Genomic DNA, 20,977 nt, shown 5'->3' with positions numbered 1-20,977 from the left:
TCATAGCACTAAACAAAGGGAATGGACTATGAAACCAATTGACAACTTTGTTATACTGTTTGGTGCTTTCTTGTATTGCACTGAAGAAATGGCGTATAAAACTTGGCAGCGAAGCAGTCAATCTATTTCTCATTTCACCTGTCTTCAGTCTTACATATATTCCACCTCTTCTCTGTGCATGCAAAGTATGTGTTTGTTTGAAGCACTTCATTTTTGTGCAACGTAGGAACTATTTAATTTCTCCTTAAAAGCTCTGCCTACGTGCAAGATGTACGAACTATCATTGCAGTTGCAAGAAGGCTGGTCTGAAGAATCAGGCCATTTGCAAACGCAAAATGGCTTTTTCTGATGTATTAAATGGAAGGTATTCGAAAGGGGTGTTTGGGTGTACCTTCCAAATACCGAATTGTAGTGGTACGTCGAAATGTTTTTCCACCATAATTTGGCCCAAAACAATCATACTTCATCACCATCTCCGTGATTGTGGTAACCAATCCTCAAATGATAAGGTGTCCCGTAAAAACCTCTTCCCCTTTAAGAATATTTCAAAACAATCATTGTATGTAGAGGCATTGGTTCTATGTACCACTGCCTATTCAAATAAAATAACAATGAAACAAATAAATCTGTTTTTAAATGATCCAGTTTTCCTTTAATAAATAATATTAAGGACTACTTCTCCTGTTCCACAGTTTCAAGGTTGTACTTTCTGGCACAACTTAGTATGATCCTCACACTCTTTCATGATGTACTCATATTTTGTCATTCCGATTTTCCTGAAATGCTGGGTATGTAGCTCAGTGGTAGAGCATTTGACCGCAGATCAAGAGGTCCCTGGTTCAAATCCGGGTGTCCCCTCACACTATTTTGATTCTGTTGTTTGTAATTGGGACTTTTCATCAATTCCATTTGGATCATCTTTAACAGAGTCAGTGTTCCCTTGGATATTGCACTTTAATAGCATTTCAGTGTTTCCTGCTCAAAACCTGTGAGTAAATGCAGTTTTTAACACTCGGCTTGTTATTCCCTTTGGGAAATTTCTGAAACATCATTAATTAATTTTGGAATTCGGCTCTTCCTTTCATAGCACTAAACAAAGGGAATGGACTATGAAACCAATTGACAACTTTGTTATACTGTTTGGTGCTTTCTTGTATTGCACTGAAGAAAAGGCATATAAAACTTGGCAGCGAAGCAGTCAATCTATTTCTCATTTCACCTCTGTCTTCAGTCTTACATATATTCCACCTCTTCTCTGTGCATGCAAAGTATGTGTTTGCTTGAAGCACTTCATTTTTGTGCAACGTAGGAACTATTTAATTTCTCCTTAAAAGCTCTGCCTACGTGCAAGATGTACGAACTATCATTGCAGTTGCAAGAAGGCTGCTCTGAAGAATCAGGCCATTTGCAAACGCAAAATGGCTTTTTCTGATGTATTAAATGGAAGGTATTCGAAAGGGGTGTTTTGGTGTACCTTCCAAATACCGATTTGTCGTGGTAAGTAGAAATGTTTTTCCACCATAATTTGGCCCAAAACAATCATACTTCATCACCATCTCAGTGATTGTGGTAACCAATCCTCAAATGATAAGGTGTCCCGTAAAAACCTCTTCCCCTTTAAGAATGTTTCAAAACAATCATTGTATGTAGAGGCATTGGTTCTATGTACCACTGCCTATTCAAATAAAATAACAATGAAACAAATAAATCTGTTTTTTAAATGATCCAGTTTTCCTTTAATAAATAATATTAAGGACTACTTCTCCTGTTCTACAGTTTCAATGTTGTACTTTCTGGCACAACTTAGTATGATCCTCACACTCTTTCATGATGTACTCATATTTTGTCATTCTGATTTTCCTGAAAAGCTGGGGATGTAGCTCAGTGGTAGAGCATTTGACTGCAGATCAAGAGTTCCATGGTTCACATCCGGGTGTCCCCTCACACTATTTTGATTCTGTTGTTTGTAATTGGGACTTTTCATCAATTCCATTTGGATCATCTTTAACAGAGTCAGTGTTCCCTTGGATATTGCACTTTAATAGCATTTCAGTGTTTCCTGCTCAAAACCTGTGAGTAAATGCAGTTTTTAACACTCGGCTTGCTATTCCCTTTGGGAAATTTCTGAAACATCATTGATCAATTTTGGAATTCGGCTCTTCCTTTCATAGCACTAAACAAAGGGAATGGACTATGAAACCAATTGACAACTTTGTTATACTGTTTGGTGCTTTCTTGTATTGCACTGAAGAAATGGCATATAAAACTTGGTAGCGAAACAGTCAATCTATTTCTCATTTCACCTCTGTCTTCAGTCTTACATATATTCCACCTCTTCTCTGTGCATGCAAAGTATGTGTTTGTTTGAAGCACTTCATTTTTGTGCAACGTAGGAACTATTTAATTTCTCCTTAAAAGCTCTGCCTACGTGCAAGATGTACGAACTATCATTGCAGTTGCAAGAAGGCTGGTCTGAAGAATCAGGCCATTTGCAAACGCAAAATGGCTTTTTCTGATGTATTAAATGGAAGGTATTCGAAAGGGGTGTTTGGGTGTACCTTCCAAATACCGAATTGTAGTGGTAAGTAGAAATGTTTTTCCACCATAATTTGGCCCAAAACAATCATACTTCATCACCATCTCAGTGATTGTGGTAACCAATCCTCAAATGATAAGGTGTCCCGTAAAAACCTCTTCCCCTTTAAGAATGTTTCAAAACAATCCTTGTATGTAGAGGCATTGGTCCTATGTACCACTGCCTATTCAAATAAAATAACAATGAAACAAATAAATCTGTTTTTAAATGATCCAGTTTTCCTTTAATAAATAATATTAAGGACTACTTCTCCTGTTCCACAGTTTCAAGGTTGTACTTTCTGGCACAAGTTAGTATGATCCTCACACTCTTTCATGATGTACTGATATTTTGTCATTCTGATTTTACTGAAAAGCTGGGGATATAGCTCAGTGGTAGAGCATTTGACTGCAGATCAAGAGGTCCCTGGTTCAAATCTGGGTGTCCCCTCACCCCATTTTGATTCTGTTGTTTGTAATTGGGACTTTTCATCAATTACATTTGGATCATCTTTGACAGAGTCAGTGTTCCCTAGGATATTGCACTTTAATAGCATGTCAGTGTTTCCTGCTCAAAACCTGTGAGTAAATGCAGTTTTTAGCACTCGGCTTGTTATTCCCTTTGGGAAATTTCTGAAACATCATTGATCAATTTTGGAATTTGGCTCTTCCTTTCATAGCACTAAACAAAGGGAATGGACTATGAAACCAATTGACAACTTTGTTATACTGTTTGGTGCTTTCTTGTATTGCACTGAAGAAATGGTGTATAAAACTTGGCAGCGAAGCAGTCAATCTATTTCTCATTTCACCTGTCTTCAGTCTTACATATATTCCACCTCTTCTCTGTGCATGCAAAGTATGTGTTTGTTTGAAGCACTTCATTTTTGTGCAACGTAGGAACTATTTAATTTCTCCTTAAAAGCTCTGCCTACGTGCAAGATGTACGAACTATCATTGCAGTTGCAAGAAGGCTGGTCTGAAGAATCAGGCCATTTGCAAACGCAAAATGGCTTTTTCTGATGTATTAAATGGAAGGTATTCAAAAGGGGTGTTTGGGTGTACCTTCCAAATACCGAATTGTAGTGGTACGCCGAAATGTTTTTCCACCATAATTTGGCCCAAAACAATCATACTTCATCACCATCTCCGTGATTGTGGTAACCAATCCTCAAATGATAAGGTGTCCCGTAAAAACCTCTTCCCCTTTAAGAATGTTTCAAAACAATCATTGTATGTAGAGGCATTGGTCCTATGTACCACTGCCTATTCAAATAAATAACAATGAAACAAATAAATCTGTTTTTTAAATGATCCAGTTTTCCTTTAATAAATAATATTAAGGACTATTTCTCCTGTTCCACAGTTTCAAGGTTGTACTTTCCGGAACAACTTAGTATGATCCACTCACTCTTTCATGATGTGCTGATATTTTGTCATTCTGATTTTACTGTAAAGCTGGGGTTGTAGCTCAGTGGTAGTGCTATATTGACTGCAGATCAAGAGGTCCCTGGTTCAAATCCGGGTGTCTCCTCACCCTATTTTGATTCTGTTGTTTGTAATTGGGACTTTTCATCAATTCCATTTGGATCATCTTTAACAGAGTCAGTGTTCCCTTGGATATTGCACTTTAATAGCATTTCAGTGTTTCCTGCTCAAAACCTGTGAGTAAATGCAGTTTTTAACACTCTGCTTGTTATTCCCTTTGGGAAATTTCTGAAACATCATTGATCAATTTTGTAATTTGGCTCTTCCTTTCACAGCACTAGTCAAAGGGAATGGACTATGAAACCAATTGACAACTTTGTTATACTGTTTGGTGCTTTCTTGTATTGCACTGACGAAATGGCGTATAAAACTTGGCAGCGAAGCAGTCAATCTATTTCTCATTTCACCTGTGTCTCCAGTCTTACATATATTCCACCTCTTCTCTGTGCATGCAAAGTATGTGTTTGTTTGAAGCACTTCATTTTTGTGCAACGTAGCTACTATTTAATTTCTCCTTTAAAGCTCTGCCTACGTGCAAGATGTACGAACTATCATTGCAGTTGCAAGAAGGCTGGTCTGAAGAATCAGGCCATTTGCAAACGCAAAATGGCTTTTTCTGATGTATTAAATGGAAGGTATTCGAAAGGGGTGTTTGGGTGTACCTTCCAAATACCGAATTGTAGTGGTACTTAGAAATGTTTTTCCACCATAATTTGGCCTAAATCAATCATACTTCATCACCATCTCCTTGATTGTGGTAACCAATCCTCAAATGATAAGGTGTCCCGTAAAAACCTCTTCCCCTTTAAGAATGTTTAAAAACAATCATTGTATGTAGAGGCATTGGTCCTATGTACCACTGCCTATTCAAATAAAATAACAATGAAACAAATAAATCTGTTTTTTAAATGATCCAGATTTCCTTTAATAAATAATATTAAGGACTACTTCTCCTGTTCCACAGTTTCAAGGTTGTACTTTCTGGCACAACTTAGTATGATCCTCACACTCTTTCATGATGTACTCATATTTTGTCATTCTGATTTTACTGTAAAGCTGGGGTTGTAGCTCAGTGGTAGTGCTATATTGACTGCAGATCAAGAGGTCCCTGGTTCAAATCCGGGTGTCTCCTCACCCTATTTTGATTCTGTTGTTTGTAATTGGGACTTTTCATCAATTCCATTTGGAGCATCTTTAACAGAGTCAGTGTTCCCTTGGATATTGCACTTTAATAGCATTTCAGTGTTTCCTGCTCAAAACCTGTGAGTAAATGCAGTTTTTAACACTCGGCTTGTTATTCCCTTTGGGAAATTTCTGAAACATCATTGATCAATTTTGGAATTCGGCTCTTCCTTTCATAGCACTAAACAAAGGGAATGGACTATGAAACCAATTGACAACTTTGTTATACTGTTTGGTGCTTTCTTGTATTGCACTGAAGAAATGGCGTATAAAACTTGGCAGCGAAGCAGTCAATCTATTTCTCATTTCACCTGTCTTCAGTCTTACATATATTCCACCTCTTCTCTGTGCATGCAAAGTATGTGTTTGTTTGAAGCACTTCATTTTTGTGCAACGTAGGAACTATTTAATTTCTCCTTAAAAGCTCTGCCTACGTGCAAGATGTACGAACTATCATTGCAGTTGCAAGAAGGCTAATCTGAAGAATCAGGCCATTTGCAAACGCAAAATGGCTTTTTCTGATGTATTAAATGGAAGGTATTCGAAAGGGGTGTTTGGGTGTACCTTCCAAATACCGAATTGTAGTGGTACGTCGAAATGTTTTTCCACCATAATTTGGCCCAAAACAATCATACTTCATCACCATCTCCGTGATTGTGGTAACCAATCCTCAAATGATAAGGTGTCCCGTAAAAACCTCTTCCCCTTTAAGAATGTTTCAAAACAATCATTGTATGTAGAGGCATTGGTTCTATGTACCACTGCCTATTCAAATAAAATAACAATGAAACAAATAAATCTGTTTTTTAAATGATCCAGTTTTCCTTTAATAAATAATATTAAGGACTACTTCTCCTGTTCTACAGTTTCAAGGTTGTACTTTCTGGCACAACTTAGTATGATCCTCACACTCTTTCATGATGTACTCATATTTTGTCATTCTGATTTTCCTGAGAAGCTCGGGATGTAGCTCAGTGGTAGTGCATTTGACTGCAGATCAAGAGGTCCATGGTTCAAATCCGGGTGTCCCCTCACACTATTTTGATTCTGTTTTTTGTAATTGGGACTTTTCATCAATTCCATTTGGATCATCTTTAACAGAGTCAGTGTTCCCTTGGATATTGCACTTTAATAGCATTTCAGTGTTTCCTGCTCAAAACCTGTGAGTAAATGCAGTTTTTAACACTCGGCTTGTTATTCCCTTTGGGAAATTTCTGAAACATCATTGATCAATTTTGGAATTCGGCTCTTCCTTTCATAGCACTAAACAAAGGGAATGGACTATGAAACCAATTGACAACTTTGTTATACTGTTTGGTGCTTTCTTGTATTGCACTGAAGAAATGGCATATACAACTTGGCAGCGAAGCAGTCAATCTATTTCTCATTTCACCTCTGTCTTCAGTCTTACATATATTCCACCTCTTCTCTGTGCATGCAAAGTATGTGTTTGTTTGAAGCACTTCATTTTTGTGCAACGTAGGAACTATTTAATTTCTCCTTAAAAGCTCTGCCTACGTGCAAGATGTACGAACTATCATTGCAGTTGCAAGAAGGCTGGTCTGAAGAATCAGGCCATTTGCAAACGCAAAATGGCTTTTTCTGATGCATTAAATGGAAGGTATTCGAAAGGGGTGTTTGGGTGTACCTTCCAAATACCGAATTGTAGTGGTAAGTAGAAATGTTTTTCCACCATAATTTGGCCCAAAACAATCATACTTCATCACCATCTCAGTGATTGTGGTAACCAATCCTCAAATGATAAGGTGTCCCGTAAAAACCTCTTCCCCTTTAAGAATGTTTCAAAACAATCCTTGTATGTAGAGGCATTGGTCCTATGTACCACTGCCTATTCAAATAAAATAACAATGAAACAAATAAATCTGTTTTTAAATGGTCCAGTTTTCCCTTAATAAATAATATTAAGGACTACTTCTCCTGTTCCACAGTTTCAAGGTTGTACTTTCTGGCACAACTTTGTATGATCCTCACACTCTTTCATGATGTACTGATATTTTGTCATTCTGATTTTAGTGAAAAGCTGGGGATATAGCTCAGTGGTAGAGCATTTGACTGCAGATCAAGAGGTCCCTGGTTCAAATCCGGGTGTCCCCTCACCCTATTTTGATTCTGTTGTTTGTAATTGGGACTTTTCATCAATTCCATTTGGATCATCTTTGACAGAGTCAGTGTTCCCTAGGATATTGCACTTTAATAGCATTTCAGTGTTTCCTGCTCAAAACCTGTGAGTAAATGCAGTTTTTAACACTCTGCTTGTTATTCCCTTTGGGAAATTTCTGAAACATCATTGATCAATTTTGTAATTTGGCTCTTCCTTTCACAGCACTAAACAAAGGGAATGGACTATGAAAGCAATTGACAACTTTGTTATACTGTTTGGTGCTTTCTTGTATTGCACTGACGAAATGGCGTATAAAACTTGGCAGCGAAGCAGTCAATCTATTTTTCATTTCACCTGTGTCTCCAGTCTTACATATATTCCACCTCTTCTCTGTGCATGCAAAGTATGTGTTTGTTTGAAGCACTTCATTTTTGTGCAACGTAGCAACTATTTAATTTCTCCTTTAAAGCTCTGCCTACGTGCAAGATGTACGAACTATCATTGCAGTTGCAAGAAGGCTGGTCTGAAGAATCAGGCCATTTGCAAACGCAAAATGGCTTTTTCTGATGTATTAAATGGAAGGTATTCGAAAGGGGTTTTGGGTGTACCTTCCAAATACCGAATTGTAGTGGTACTTAGAAATGTTTTTCCACCATAATTTGGCCTAAATCAATCATACTTCATCACCATCTCCGTGATTGTTGTAACCAATCCTCAAATGATAAGGTGTCCCGTAAAAACCTCTTCCCCTTTAAGAATGTTTCAAAACAATCCTTGTATGTAGAGGCATTGGTCCTATGTACCACTGCCTATTCAAATAAAATAACAATGAAACAAATAAATCTGTTTTTAAATGATCCAGTTTTCCTTTAATAAATAATATTAAGGACTACTTCTCCTGTTCCACAGTTTCAAGGTTGTACTTTCTGGCACAACTTAGTATGATCCTCACACTCTTTCATGATGTACTGATATTTTGTCATTCTGATTTTAGTGAAAAGCTGGGGATATAGCTCAGTGGTAGAGCATTTGACTGCATATCAAGAGGTCCCTGGTTCAAATCCGGGTGTCCCCTCACCCTATTTTGATTCTGTTGTTTGTAATTGGGACTTTTCATCAATTCCATTTGGATCATCTTTAACAGAGTCAGTGTTCCCTTGGATATTGCACTTTAATAGCATTTCAGTGTTTCCTGCTCAAAACCTGTGAGTAAGTGGAGTTTTTAACACTCGGCTTGTTATTCCCTTTGGGAAATTTCTGAAACATCATTGATCAATTTTGGAATTCGGCTCTTCCTTTCATAGCACTAAACAAAGGGAATGGACTATGAAACCAATTGACAACTTTGTTATACTGTTTGGTGCTTTCTTGTATTGCACTGAAGAAATGGCATATAAAACTTGGCAGCGAAGCAGTCAATCTATTTCTCATTTCACCTCTATCTTCAGTCTTACATATATTCCACCTCTTCTCTGTGCATGCAAAGTATGTGTTTGTTTGAAGCACTTCATTTTTGTGCAACGTAGGAACTATTTAATTTCTCCTTAAAAGCTCTGCCTACGTGCAAGATGTACGAACTATCATTGCAGTTGCAAGAAGGCTGGTCTGAAGAATCAGGCCATTTGCAAACGCAAAATGGCTTTTTCTGATGTATTAAATGGAAGGTATTCGAAAGGGGTGTTTGGGTGTACCTTCCAAATACCGAATTGTAGTGGTAAGTAGAAATGTTTTTCCACCATAATTTGGCCCAAAACAATCATACTTCATCACCATCTCAGTGATTATGGTAACCAATCCTCAAATGATAAGGTGTCCCTTAAAAACCTCTTCCCCTTTAAGAATGTTTCAAAACAATCCTTGTATGTAGAGGCATTGGTCCTATGTACCACTGCCTATTCAAATAAAATAACAATGAAACAAATAAATCTGTTTTTAAATGATCCAGTTTTCCTTTAATAAATAATATTAAGGACTACTTCTCCTGTTCCACAGTGTCAAGGTTGTACTTTCTGGCACAACTTAGTATGATCCTCACACTCTTTCATGATGTACTGATATTTTGTCATTCTGACTTTAGTGAAAAGCTGGGGATATAGCTCAGTGGTAGAGCATTTGACTGCAGATCAAGAGGTCCCTGGTTCAAATCCGGGTGTCCCCTCACCCTATTTTGATTCTGTTGTTTGTAACTGGGACTTTTCATCAATTCCATTTGGATCATCTGTGACAGAGTCAGTGTTCCCTAGGATATTGCACTTTAATAGCATTTCAGTGTTTCCTGCTCAAAACCTGTGAGTAAATGCAGTTTTTAACACTCTGCTTGTTATTCCCTTTGGGACATTTCTGAAACATCATTGATCAATTTTGTAATTTGGCTCTTCCTTTCACAGCACTAAACAAAGGGAATGGACTATGAAAGCAATTGACAACTTTGTTATACTGTTTGGTGCTTTCTTGTATTGCACTGACGAAATGGCGTATAAAACTTGGCAGCGAAGCAGTCAATCTATTTCTCATTTCACCTCTATCTTCAGTCTTACATATATTCCACCTCTTCTCTGTGCATGCAAAGTATGTGTTTGTTTGAAGCACTTCATTTTTGTGCAACGTAGGAACTATTTAATTTCTCCTTAAAAGCTCTGCCTACGTGCAAGATGTACGAACTATCATTGCAGTTGCAAGAAGGCTGGTCTGAAGAATCAGGCCATTTGCAAACGCAAAATGGCTTTTTCTGATGTATTAAATGGAAGGTATTCGAAAGGGGTGTTTGGGTGTACCTTCCAAATACCGAATTGTAGTGGTAAGTAGAAATGTTTTTCCACCATAATTTGGCCCAAAACAATCATACTTCATCACCATCTCAGTGATTGTGGTAACCAATCCTCAAATGATAAGGTGTCCCGTAAAAACCTCTTCCCCTTTAAGAATGTTTCAAAACAATCCTTGTATGTAGAGGCATTGGTCCTATATACCACTGCCTATTCAAATAAAATAACAATGAAACAAATAAATCTGTTTTTAAATGATCCAGTTTTCCTTTAATAAATAATATTAAGGACTACTTCTCCTGTTCCACAGTTTCAAGGTTGTACTTTCTGGCACAACTTAGTATGATCCTCACACTCTTTCATGATGTAGTGATATTTTGTCATTCTGATTTTAGTGAAAAGCTGGGGATATAGCTCAGTGGTAGAGCATTTGACTGCAGATCAAGAGGTCCCTGGTTCAAATCCGGGTGTCCCCTCACCCTATTTTGATTCTGTTGTTTGTAATTGGGACTTTTCATCAATTCCATTTGGATCATCTGTGACAGAGTCAGTGTTCCCTAGGATATTGCACTTTAATAGCATTTCAGTGTTTCCTGCTCAAAACCTGTGAGTAAATGCAGTTTTTAACACTCGGCTTGTTATTCCCTTTGGGAAATTTCTGAAACATCATTGATCAATTTTGGAATTCGGCTCTTCCTTTCATAGCACTAAACAAAGGGAATGGACTATGAAACCAATTGACAACTTTGTTATACTGTTTGGTGCTTTCTTGTATTGCACTGAAGAAATGGCATATAAAACTTGGCAGCGAAGCAGACAATCTATTTCTCATTTCACCTCTGTCTTCAGTCTTACATATATTCCACCTCTTCTCTGTGCATGCAAAGTATGTGTTTGTTTGAAGCACTTCATTTTTGTGCAACGTAGGAACTATTTAATTTCTCCTTAAAAGCTCTGCCTACGTGCAAGATGTACGAACTATCATTGCAGTTGCAAGAAGGCTGGTCTGAAGAATCAGGCCATTTGCAAACGCAAAATGGCTTTTTCTGATGTATTAAATGGAAGGTATTCGAAAGGGGTGTTTGGGTGTACCTTCCACATACCGAATTGTAGTGGTAAGTAGAAATGTTTTTCCACCATAATTTGGCCCAAAACAATCATACTTCATCACCATCTCAGTGATTGTGGTAACCAATCCTCAAATGATAAGGTGTCCCGTAAAAACCTCTTCCTCTTTAAGAATGTTTCAAAACAATCCTTGTATGTAGAGGCATTGGTCCTATGTACCACTGCCTATTCAAATAAAATAACAATGAAACAAATAAATCTGTTTTTAAATGATCCCGTTTTCCTTTAATAAATAATATTAAGGACTACTTCTCCTGTTCCACAGTTTCAAGGTTGTACTTTCTGGAACAACTTAGTATGATCCTCACACTCTTTCATGATGTACTGGTATTTTGTCATTCTGATTTTAGTGAAAAGCTGGGGATATAGCTCAGTGGTAGAGCATTTGACAGCAGATCAAGAGGTCCCTGGTTCAAATCCGGGTGTCCCCTCACCCTATTTTGATTCTGTTGTTTGTAATTGGGACTTTTCATCAATTCCATTTGGATCATCTTTGACAGAGTCAGTGTTCCCTAGGATATTGCACTTTAATAGCATTTCAGTGTTTCCTGCTCAAAACCTGTGAGTAAATGCAGTTTTTAACACTCTGCTTGTTATTCCCTTTGGGAAATTTCTGAAACATCATTGATCAATTTTGTAATTTGGCTCTTCCTTTCACAGCACTAAACAAAGGGAATGGACTATGAAAGCAATTGACAACTTTGTTATACTGTTTGGTGCTTTCTTGTATTGCACTGACGAAATGGCGTATAGAACTTGGCAGCGAAGCAGTCAATCTATTTTTCATTTCACCTGTGTCTCTAGTCTTACATATATTCCACCTCTTCTCTGTGCATGCAAAGTATGTGTTTGTTTGAAGCACTTCATTTTTGTGCAACGTAGGAACTATTTAATTTCTCCTGTAAAGCTCTGCCTACGTGCAAGATGTACGAACTATCATTGCAGTTGCAAGAAGGCTGGTCTGAAGAATCAGGCCATTTGCAAACACAAAATGGCTTTTTCTGATGTATTAAATGGAAGGTATTCGAAAGGGGTGTTTGGGTGTACCTTCCAAATACCGAATTGTAGTGGTATGTCGAAATGTTTTTCCACCAAAATTTGGCCCAAAACAATCATACTTCATCACCATCTCCGTGATTGTGGTAACCAATCCTCAAATGATAAGGTGTCCCGTAAAAACCTCTTCCCCTTTAAGAATGTTTCAAAACAATCATTGTATGTAGAGGCATTGGTTCTATGTACCACTGCCTATTCAAATAAAATAACAATGAAACAAATACATCTGTTTTTTAAATGATCCAGTTTTCCTTTAATAAATAATATTAAGGACTACTTCTCCTGTTCTACAGTTTCAAGGTTGTACTTTCTGGCACAACTTAGTATGATCCTCACACTCTTTCATGATGTACTCATATTTTGTCATTCTGATTTTCCTGAAAAGCTGGGGATGTAGCTCAGTGGTAGAGCATTTGACTGCAGATCAAGAGGTCCATGGTTCAAATCCGGGTGTCCCCTCACACTATTTTGATTCTGTTGTTTGTAATTGGGACTTTTCATCAATTCCATTTGGATCATCTTTAACAGGGTCAGTGTTCCCTTGGATATTGCACTTTAATAGCATTTCAGTGTTTCCTGCTCAAAACCTGTGAGTAAATGCAGTTTTTAACACTCGGCTTGTTATTCCCTTTGGGAAATTTCTGAAACATCATTGATCAATTTTGGAATTCGGCTCTTCCTTTCATAGCACTAAACAAAGGGAATGGACTATGAAACCAATTGACAACTTTGTTATACTGTTTGGTGCTTTCTTGTATTGCACTGAAGAAATGGCATATAAAACTTGGCAGCGAAGCAGTCAATCTATTTCTCATTTCACCTCTGTCTTCAGTTTTACATATATTCCACCTCTTCTCTGTGCATGCAAAGTATGTTTGTTTGAAGCACTTCATTTTTGTGCAACGTAGGAACTATTTAATTTCTCCTTAAAAGCTCTGCCTACGTGCAAGATGTACGAACTATCATTGCAGTTGCAAGAAGGCTGGTCTGAAGAATCAGGCCATTTGCAAACGCAAAATGGCTTTTTCTGATGTATTAAATGGAAGGTATTCGAAAGGGGTGTTTGGGTGTACCTTCCAAATACCGAATTGTAGTGGTAAGTAGAAATGTTTTTCCACCATAATTTGGCCCAAAACAATCATACTTCATCACCATCTCAGTGATTGTGGTAACCAATCCTCAAATGATAAGGTGTCCCGTAAAAACCTCTTCCTCTTTAAGAATGTTTCAAAACAATCCTTGTATGTAGAGGCATTGGTCCTATGTACCACTGCCTATTCAAATAAAATAACAATGAAACAAATAAATCTGTTTTTAAATGATCCCGTTTTCCTTTAATAAATAATATTAAGGACTACTTCTCCTGTTCCACAGTTTCAAGGTTGTACTATCTGGAACAACTTAGTATGATCCTCACACTCTTTCATGATGTACTGATATTTTGACATTCTGATTTTAGTGAAAAGCTGGGGATATAGCTCAGTGGTAGAGCATTTGACAGCAGATCAAGAGGTCCCTGGTTCAAATCCGGGTGTCCCCTCACCCTATTTTGATTCTGTTGTTTGTAATTGGGACTTTTCATCAATTCCATTTGGATCATCTTTGACAGAGTCAGTGTTCCCTTGGATATTGCACTTTAATAGCATTTCAGTGTTTCCTGCTCAAAACCTGTGAGTAAATGCAGTTTTTAACACTCGGCTTGCTATTCCCTTTGGGAAATTTCTGAAACATCATTGATCAATTTTGGAATTCAGCTCTTCCTTTCATAGCACTAAACAAAGGGAATGGACTATGAAACCAATTGACAACTTTGTTATACTGTTTGGTGCTTTCTTGTATTGCACTGAAGAAATGGCATATAAAACTTGGCAGCGAAGCAGTCAATCTATTTCTCATTTCACCTCTGTCTTCAGTCTTACATATATTCCACCTCTTCTCTGTGCATGCAAAGTATGTGTTTGTTTGAAGCACTTCATTTTTGTGCAACGTAGGAACTATTTAATTTCTCCTTAAAAGCTCTGCCTACGTGCAAGATGTACGAACTATCATTGCAGTTGCAAGAAGGCTGGTCTGAAGAATCAGGCCATTTGCAAACGCAAAATGGCTTTTTCTGATGTATTAAATGGAAGGTATTCGAAAGGGGTGTTTGGGTGTACCTTCCAAATACCGAATTGTAGTGGTAAGTAGAAATGTTTTTCCACCATAATTTGGCCCAAAACAATCATACTTCATCACCATCTCAGTGATTGTGGTAACCAATCCTCAAATGATAAGGTGTCCCGTAAAAACCTCTTCCCCTTTAAGAATGTTTCAAAACAATCCTTGTATGTAGAGGCATTGGTCCTATGTACCACTGCCTATTCAAATAAAATAACAATGACACAAATAAATCTGTTTTTAAATGATCCAGTTTTCCTTTAATAAATAATATTAAGGACTACTTCTCCTGTTCCACAGTTTCAAGGTTGTACTTTCTGGCACAACTTAGTATGATCCTCACACTCTTTCATGATGTACTGATATTTTGTCATTCTGATTTTAGTGAAAAGCTGGGGATATAGCTCAGTGGTAGAGCATTTGACTGCAGATCAAGAGGTCCCTGGTTCAAATCCGGTTGTCCCCTCTCCCTATTTTGATTCTGTTGTTTGTAATTGGGACTTTTCATCAATTCCATTTGGATCATCTGTGACAGAGTCAGTGTTCCCTAGGATATTGCACTTTAATAGCATTTCAGTGTTTCCTGCTCAAAACCTGTGAGTAAATGCAGTTTTTAACACTCTGCTTGTTATTCCCTTTGGGACATTTCTGAAACATCATTGATCAATTTTGTAATTTGGCTCTTCCTTTCACAGCACTAAACAAAGGGAATGGACTATGAAAGCAATTGACAACTTTGTTATACTGTTTGGTGCTTTCTTGTATTGCACTGACGAAATGGCGTATAAAACTTGGCAGCGAAGCAGTCAATCTATTTTTCATTTCACCTCTGTCTCCAGTCTTACATATATTCCACCTCTTCTCTGTGCATGCAAAGTATGTGTTTGTTTGAAGCACTTCATTTTTGTGCAACGTAGGAACTATTTAATTTCTCCTTAAAAGCTCTGCCTACGTGCAAGATGTACGAACTATCATTGCAGTTGCAAGAAGGCTGGTCTGAAGAATCAGGCCATTTGCAAACGCAAAATGGCTTTTTCTGATGTATTAAATGGAAGGATCTGAAAGGGGTGTTTGGGTGTACCTTCCAAATACCGAATTGTAGTGGTAAGTAGAAATGTTTTTCCACCATAATTTGGCCCAAAACAATCATACTTCATCACCATCTCAGTGATTGTGGTAACCAATCCTCATATGATAAGGTGTCCCGTAAAAACCTCTTCCCCTTTAAGAATGTTTCAAAACAATCCTTGTATGTAGAGGCATTGGTCCTATGTACCACTGCCTATTCAAATAAAATAACAATGAAACAAATAAATCTGTTTTTAAATGATCCAGTTTTCCTTTAATAAATAATATTAAGGACTACTTCTCCTGTTCCACAGTTTCAAGGTTGTACTTTCCGGCACAACTTAGTATGATCCTCACACTCTTTCATGATGTACTGATATTTTGTCATTCTGATTTTACTGAAAAGCTGGGGATATAGCTCAGTGGTAGAGCATTTGACTGAAAATCAAGAGGTCCCTGGTTCTAATCCGGGTGTCCCCTCACCCTATTTTGATTCTGTTGTTTGTAATTGGGACTTTCCATCAATTCCATTTGGATCATCTTTGACAGAGTCAGTGTTCCCTTGGATATTGCACTTTAATGGCATTACAGTGTTTGCTTCTCAAAACCTGTGAGTAAATGCAGTTTTTAACACTCGGCTTGGTATTCCCTTTGGGAAATTTCTGAAACATCATTGATCAATTTTGGAATTCGGCTCTTCCTTTCACAGCACTAAACAAAGGTAATGGACTATGAAACTAATTGACAACTTTGTTATACTGTTTGGTGCTTTCTTGTATTGCACTGAAGAAATGGCGTATAAAACTTGGCGGCAAAGCAGTCAATCTATTTCTCATTTCACCTGTGTCTTCAGTCTTACATATATTCCACCTCTTCTCTGTGCATGCAAAGTATATGTTTGTTTGAAGCACTTCATTTTTGTGCAACGTAGGAACCATTTAATTTCTCCTTAAAAGCTCCTCCTACTTGCAAGATGTACGAACTATCATTGCAGTTGCAAGAAGGCTGGTCTGAAGAATCAGGCCATTTCCAAACGCAAAATGGCTTTTTCTGATGTATTAAATGGAAGGTATTTGAAAGGGGTGTTTGGGTGTACCTTCCAAATACCGAATTGTAGTGGTACGTAGAAATGTTTTTCCACCATAATTTGGCCCAAAACAATCATACTTCATCACCATCTCAGTGAGTGTGGTAACCAATCCTCAAATGATAAGGTGTCCCGTAAAAACCTCTTCCCCTTTAAGAATGTTTCAAAACAATCATTGTATGTAGAGGCATTGGTCCTATGTACCACTGCCTATTCAAATAAAATAACAATGAAACAAATAAATCTGTTTTTTAAATGATCCAGTTTTCCTTTAATAAATAATATTAAGGACTACTTCTCCTGTTCCACAGTTTCAAGGTTGTACTTTCTGGCACAACTTAGTATGATCCTCACACTCTTTCATGATGTACTCATATTTTGTCATTCTGATTTTACTGAAAAGCTGGGGATGTAGCTCAGTGGTAGAGCATTGGACTGCAGATCAAGAGGTCCCTGGTTCAAATCCGGGTGTCCCCTCACCCTATTTTGATTCTGTTGTTTGTAATTGGGACTTTTCATCAATTCCATTTGGATCACCTTTAACAGAGTCAGTGTTCCCTTGGATATTGCACTTTAATAGCATTTCAGTGTTTCCTGCTCAAAACCTGTGAGTAAATGCAGTTTTTAACACTCGGCTTGTTATTCCCTTTGGGAAATTTCTGAAACATCATTGATCAATTTTGGAATTCGGCTCTTCCTTTCATCGCACTAAACAAAGGGGATGGACTATGAAACCAATTGACAACTTTGTTATACTGTTTGGTGCTTTCTTGTATTGCACTGAAGAAATGGCATATAAAACTTGGCAGCGAAGCAGACAATCTATTTCTCATTTCACCTCTGTCTTCAGTCTTACATATATTCCACCTCTTCTCTGTGCATGCAAAGTATGTGTTTGTTTGAAGCACTTCATTTTTGTGCAACGTAGGAACTATTTAATTTCTCCTTAAAAGCTCTGCCTACGTGCAAGATGTACGAACTATCATTGCAGTTGCAAGAAGGCTGGTCTGAAGAATCAGGCCATTTGCAAACGCAAAATGGCTTTTTCTGATGTATTAAATGGAAGGTATTCGAAAGGGGTGTTTGGGTGTACCTTCCAAATACCGAATTGTAGTGGTAAGTAGAAATGTTTTTCCACCATAATTTGGCCCAAAACAATCATACTTCATCACCATCTCAGTGATTGTGGTAACCAATCCTCAAATGATAAAGTGTCCCGTAAAAACCTCTTCCTCTTTAAGAATGTTTCAAAACAATCCTTGTATGTAGAGGCATTGGTCCTATGTACCACTGCCTATTCAAATAAAATAACAATGAAACAAATAAATCTGTTTTTAAATGATCCCGTTTTCCTTTAATAAATAATATTAAGGACTACTTCTCCTGTTCCACAGTTTCAAGGTTGTACTTTCTGGAACAACTTAGTATGATCCTCACACTCTTTCATGATGTACTGATATTTTGTCATTCTGATTTTAGTGAAAAGCTGGGGATATAGCTCAGTGGTAGAGCAATTGAGAGCAGATCAAGAGGTCCCTGGTTCAAATCCGGGTGTCCCCTCACCCTATTTTGATTCTGTTGTTTGTAATTGGGACTTTTCATCAATTCCATTTGGATCATCTTTGACAGAGTCAGTGTTCCCTAGGATATTGCACTTTAATAGCATTTCAGTGTTTCCTGCTCAAAACCTGTGAGTAAATGCAGTTTTTAACACTCTGCTTGTTATTCCCTTTGGGAAATTTCTGAAACATCATTGATCAATTTTGTAATTTGGCTCTTCCTTTCACAGCACTAAACAAAGGGAATGGACTATGAAAGCAATTGACAACTTTGTTATACTGTTTGGTGCTTTCTTGTATTGCACTGACGAAATGGCGTATAGAACTTGGCAGCGAAGCAGTCAATCTATTTTTCATTTCACCTGTGTCTCCAGTCTTACATATATTCCACCTCTTCTCTGTGCATGCAAAGTATGTGTTTGTTTGAAGCACTTCATTTTTGTGCAACGTAGGAACTATTTAATTTCTCCTTTAAAGCTCTGCCTACGTGCAAGATGTACGAACTATCATTGCAGTTGCAAGAAGGCTGGTCTGAAGAATCAGGCCATTTGCAAACGCAAAATGGCTTTTTCTGATGTATTAAATGGAAGGTATTCGAAAGGGGTGTTTGGGTGTACCTTCCAAATACCGAATTGTAGTTGTACGTCGAAATGTTTTTCCACCATAATTTGGCCCAAAACAATCATACTTCATCACCATCTCCGTGATTGTGGTAACCAATCCTCAAATGATAAGGTGTCCCGTAAAAACCTCTTCCCCTTTAAGAATGTTTCAAAACAATCATTGTATGTAGAGGCATTGGTTCTATGTACCACTGCCTATTCAAATAAAATAACAATGAAACAAATACATCTGTTTTTTAAATGATCCAGTTTTCCTTTAATAAATAATATTAAGGACTACTTCTCCTGTTCTACAGTTTCAAGGTTGTACTTTTCTGGCACAACTTAGTATGATCCTCACACTCTTTCATGATGTACTCATATTTTGTCATTCTGATTTTCCTGAAAAGCTGGGGATGTAGCTCAGTGGGAGAGCATTTGACTGCAGATCAAGAGGTCCATGGTTCAAATCCGGGTGTCCCCTCACACTATTTTGATTCTGTTGTTTGTAATTGGGACTTTTCATCAATTCCATTTGGATCATCTTTAACAGAGTCAGTGTTCCCTTGGATATTGCACTTTAATAGCATTTCAGTGTTTCCTGCTCAAAACCTGTGAGTAAATGCAGTTTTTAACACTCGGCTTGCTATTCCCTTTGGGAAATTTCTGAAACATCATTGATCAATTTTGGAATTCGGCTCTTCCTTTCATAGCACTAAACAAAGGGAATGGACTATGAAACCAATTGACAACTTTGTTATACTGTTTGGTGCTTTCTTGTATTGCACTGAAGAAATGGCATATAAAACTTGGCAGCGAAGCAGTCAATCTATTTCTCATTTCACCTCTGTCTTCAGTCTTACATATATTCCACCTCTTCTCTGTGCATGCAAAGTATGTGTTTGTTTGAAGCACTTCATTTTTGTGCAACGTAGGAACTATTTAATTTCTCCTTAAAAGCTCTGCCTACGTGCAAGATGTACGAACTATCATTGCAGTTGCAAGAAGGCCGGTCTGAAGAATCAGGCCATTTGCAAACGCAAAATGGCTTTTTCTGATGTATTAAATGGAAGGTATTCGAAAGGGGTGTTTGGGTGTACCTTCCAAATACCGAATTGTAGTGGTAAGTAGAAATGTTTTTCCACCATAATTTGGCCCAAAACAATCATACTTCATCACCATCTCAGTGATTGTGGTAACCAATCCTCAAATGATAAGGTGTCCCGTAAAAACCTCTTCCCCTTTAAGAATGTTTCAAAACAATCCTTGTATGTAGAGGCATTGGTCCTATGTACCACTGCCTATTCAAATAAAATAACAATGACACAAATAAATCTGTTTTTAAATGATCCAGTTTTCCTTTAATAAATAATATTAAGGACTACTTCTCCTGTTCCACAGTTTCAAGGTTGTACTTTCTGGCACAACTTAGTATGATCCTCACACTCTTTCATGATGTACTGATATTTTGTCATTCTGATTTTAGTGAAAAGCTGGGGATATAGCTCAGTGGTAGAGCATTTGACTGCAGATCAAGAGGTCCCTGGTTCAAATCCGGTTGTCCCCTCACCCTATTTTGATTCTGTTGTTTGTAATTGGGACTTTTCATCAATTCCATTTGGATCATCTGTGACAGAGTCAGTGTTCCCTAGGATATTGCACTTTAATAGCATTTCAGTGTTTCCTGCTCAAAACCTGTGAGTAAATGCAGTTTTTAACACTCTGCTTGTTATTCCCTTTGGGACATTTCTGAAACATCATTGATCAATTTTGTAATTTGGCTCTTCCTTTCACAGCACTAAACAAAGGGAATGGACTATGAAAGCAATTGACAACTTTGTTATACTGTTTGGTGCTTTCTTGTATTGCACTGACGAAATGGCGTATAAAACTTGGCAGCGAAGCAGTCAATCTATTTTTCATTTCACCTCTGTCTCCAGTCTTACATATATTCCACCTCTTCTCTGTGCATGCAAAGTATGTGTTTGTTTGAAGCACTTTATTTTTGTGCAGCGTAGGAACTATTTAATTTCTCCTTTAAAGCTCTGCCTACGTGCAAGATGTACGAACTATCATTGCAGTTGCAAGAAGGCTGGTCTGAAGAATCAGGCCATTTGCAAACGCAAAATGGCTTTTTCTGATGTATTAAATGGAAGGTATTCGAAAGGGGTTTTGGGTGTACCTTCCAA

General features: G+C 37.6%; 7 non-coding genes across 7 annotated transcripts; all 7 read left to right on the top strand.

The window, feature by feature from the left end:
* Positions 1 to 2,953: 2,953 nt before the first annotated feature.
* On the top strand, positions 2,954 to 3,025 carry TRNAC-GCA (transfer RNA cysteine (anticodon GCA)). Its single transcript has one exon. It is a non-coding gene; the product is annotated as a tRNA-Cys (tRNA).
* A 4,262-nt stretch (positions 3,026 to 7,287) lies between these two features.
* Positions 7,288 to 7,359, top strand: TRNAC-GCA (transfer RNA cysteine (anticodon GCA)). Its single transcript has one exon. It is a non-coding gene; the product is annotated as a tRNA-Cys (tRNA).
* A 1,010-nt stretch (positions 7,360 to 8,369) lies between these two features.
* Positions 8,370 to 8,441, top strand: TRNAC-GCA (transfer RNA cysteine (anticodon GCA)). The gene has a single exon. It is a non-coding gene; the product is annotated as a tRNA-Cys (tRNA).
* Positions 8,442 to 9,452: 1,011 nt separating this feature from the next.
* On the top strand, positions 9,453 to 9,524 carry TRNAC-GCA (transfer RNA cysteine (anticodon GCA)). The gene has a single exon. It is a non-coding gene; the product is annotated as a tRNA-Cys (tRNA).
* Positions 9,525 to 10,535: 1,011 nt separating this feature from the next.
* Positions 10,536 to 10,607, top strand: TRNAC-GCA (transfer RNA cysteine (anticodon GCA)). Its single transcript has one exon. It is a non-coding gene; the product is annotated as a tRNA-Cys (tRNA).
* Positions 10,608 to 14,866: 4,259 nt separating this feature from the next.
* TRNAC-GCA (transfer RNA cysteine (anticodon GCA)) lies at positions 14,867 to 14,938 on the top strand. The gene has a single exon. It is a non-coding gene; the product is annotated as a tRNA-Cys (tRNA).
* A 5,345-nt stretch (positions 14,939 to 20,283) lies between these two features.
* On the top strand, positions 20,284 to 20,355 carry TRNAC-GCA (transfer RNA cysteine (anticodon GCA)). Its single transcript has one exon. It is a non-coding gene; the product is annotated as a tRNA-Cys (tRNA).
* Positions 20,356 to 20,977: the final 622 nt, after the last annotated feature.

The sequence above is a fragment of the Lissotriton helveticus genome, chromosome 1_2 (assembly GCF_964261635.1).
Source record: "Lissotriton helveticus chromosome 1_2, aLisHel1.1, whole genome shotgun sequence".
In the NCBI taxonomy this organism is placed as follows: Eukaryota; Metazoa; Chordata; class Amphibia; order Caudata; family Salamandridae; genus Lissotriton; species Lissotriton helveticus.
Note: the sequence above shows the minus strand (reverse complement) of the source record. Positions and strands in the feature narration are given on the sequence as shown.